This window comes from Oxyura jamaicensis, unplaced genomic scaffold (assembly GCF_011077185.1).
Source record: "Oxyura jamaicensis isolate SHBP4307 breed ruddy duck unplaced genomic scaffold, BPBGC_Ojam_1.0 oxyUn_random_OJ70240, whole genome shotgun sequence".
Taxonomy (NCBI): domain Eukaryota; kingdom Metazoa; phylum Chordata; class Aves; order Anseriformes; family Anatidae; genus Oxyura; species Oxyura jamaicensis.
In genome coordinates, this window is record NW_023309860.1 from 4,049 (window position 1) to 6,664 (window position 2,616).

General features: G+C 56.7%; 1 long non-coding RNA gene across 1 annotated transcript; it reads left to right on the top strand.

Moving 5' to 3' along the window:
* Positions 1-6: 6 nt before the first annotated feature.
* LOC118159412 lies at positions 7-2,252 on the top strand. Its single transcript, XR_004747109.1, has 2 exons — positions 7-860; positions 931-2,252. It is a non-coding gene; the product is annotated as an uncharacterized LOC118159412 (long non-coding RNA).
* The last annotated feature ends 364 nt before the right edge of the window (positions 2,253-2,616 follow it).

A 2,616-nucleotide genomic window follows, 5' to 3' on the forward strand; every position in this document is an offset into this window, starting at 1 on the left:
CATTGATGGGGTGGTTGGGTCATTGATGGGGTCATTGATGAGGTCATTGGGTCATTGATGGGGTCGTTGGGTCGTTGGTGGGGTATTTGGGTCGTTGATGGGGTCGTAGGGTCATTGATGGGGTCGTTGGGTCATTGATGGGGTGGTTGGGTCATTGATGGGGTCATTGATGAGGTCATAGAGTTGTTGATGGGGTCATTGGGTCGTTGGTGGGGTATTTGGGTCGTTGATGGGGTCGTAGGGTCATTGATGGGGTCGTTGATGGGGTGGTTGGGTCATTAATGGGGTCGTTGGGTCTTTGATGGGGTGGTTGGGTCATTGATGGGGTCGTGGGTCATTGATGGGCTCGTTGGGTCGTTGATGGGGTCGTTGATGAGGTCATAGGGTTGTTGATGGGGTCATTGGGTCATTGATGGGGTTGTTGGGTCATTGATGGGGTGGTTGAGTCATTGATGGGGTCGTGGGTCATTGACGGGCTCGTTGGGTCGTTGATGGGGTCGTTGATGAGGTCATTGGGTCATTGATGGGGTCATTGGGTCTTTGGTGGGGTCGTTGGGTCATTGATGGGGTCGTTGGGTCATTGATGGGGTCATTGGGTCTTTGATGGGTTGGTTGGGTCATTGATGGGGTCATTGATTGGGTCGTTGGGTCGCTGATGGGGTGGTTGGGTCATTAATGGGGTCGTTGATGGGGTCATTGGGTCATTGATGGGGTCGTTGATGGGGTCGTTGGGTCGTTGATGGGGTCGTTGATGGGGTCGTTGGGTCGTTGATGGGGTCATTGATGGGGTAATTGGGTTGTTGATGGAGTAATTAGGTCGTTGATGGGGTCACTGATGAAGTAATTAGGTCAGTGATGGGGTATTGGGGTCATTGATGGGGTCGTTGGGTCATTAATGGGGTCGTTGGGTCATTGATGGGGTCATTTAAGGTTAAGTTGGGTCATTAAGGGGTCAGTTGGGTCATTAAGGGGTCGACTGGGTCATTGATGAGATCGCTGATGAGCTCCTGGGGTCGTTGATGTGGTCGCTGGGTCGTTAATGGGGTCGTCGGGTTGTTAATGGGGTGGTTGGGTCATTAATGGGGTCATGGGGTCGTTAATGGGGTCGTTGATGGGGTCGTTGGGTCCTTAATGGGGTCATCGGGTTGTTAATGGGGTGGTTGGGTCATTAATGGGGTCATGGGGTCGTTAATGGGGTCGTTGATGAGGTCGTTGGGTTGTTAATGGGTGGTGGGGTCGTTAGCGGGGTGGTGGGGTCGTTAGCGGGGTGGTGGGGTGGGACATGCAGTCATTGGATGGGTGCCGGGCACGTTGACAGCTGATTGGCTGCTCGAGCTGGCGGGTGAGTGCCTGGGAGGTGGCTGAGTCACGATTGGCCGGGTGCTTGGAGGGGCAGTTGGCTGATTGGCTGGTTAGCTGGGGGGGGCAGCTGATTGGCCGGTTGGGTCAGCGGGTGATTGGCTGGGAGGTTGGGTAGTCAGGGGGTTGGTTGGGCAGGTGATGAGTCATGTGGGTGGGTAGCTAGCTGATTGGTTGGTTAGTTGGGTGGGTGATGAGACGGATAGGTAGTTAGTTGGGTGATTGGCTGGTTCGTTAGCTCCGCGACGGGTCAATTAGCCGAGCAATGGGTTGATTAGTTGGGCTGTTAGCTGATCAGCTGGGCGATGGGTTGGTTGGCTGGCTGGTTAACGGGTTAGTTAGGTGGCCAGTTAGCTGGTTGGATGGATGGCAGTTAGGTGAGAGTGGTTAGTTAGCTCGTTAGTTGGCTGGTCAGCTGGTTAATTAGCTGGCTGGGTGGGCAGTGGTTAGCTGGTTGGTTGCTGAGCTGCTCGGATGGGCGGCTGGTTGGCTGGTTGAGTGACTAGTTAGCTGGTTGGCTGAGCGGTTAGCTGGTTGGGTGGGTGGGTGGTTAGCTGGTTGGGTGGACGGGTAGGTCATTAGATGACTGGTTAACTAGCTGTTTGGGTGGGTGGTTAGCTGGTTGGGTGGTTAGCTGGTTGGGTGGTTGGGTGGTTGGTTGTTTAACCGGGTGGGTGGTTAGCTGGTTGGGTGGTTGGTTAGCTGGCTGGCTGGGTGGTGGTTAGCTGGTTGGATGAGTAGTTAGTGGGTTAGTCAGGCAGGTAATGGCGTTGCCTCGGATGCGCGGTGGGAATGGGCTGGAGCCGCTCCTGCCCCCTCACGGACCCCCACCATGCGACCCACCTCCGGGGCACCTTCACCCCCACGGGGGTGGGACAACCCCACCCCACCCCCCCCCCCAACCTTCCCTACGGTCAACCCGACCCCAAACCAGCCCCAGGGCCCGTCCACCAGCCTCCCACTGGGGCCAGGCTGACTCGGCCCAGCCCGGGACCCTTCACCGGGTTCGAACCCAACCTCCTGGGATCCCTTTTTGGGATCAACCCATGCCATCTGCCCCCAAAATCCTTCTCTGGGGTCATCCCAACCCGGGCCGTGACTCTTTAGGGTCAACCCAACCGATGACCGCTCTTTAGGGTCAACCCAGCCCTCTCTATGCTCAACCACGACCCCTTTTTAGGGTCAGCATGCCCCATGACCCCTGCCTGGGGTCAACCACACCCGGAAGTCCCCAGAATTCTTCCCTAGGGTCAACCC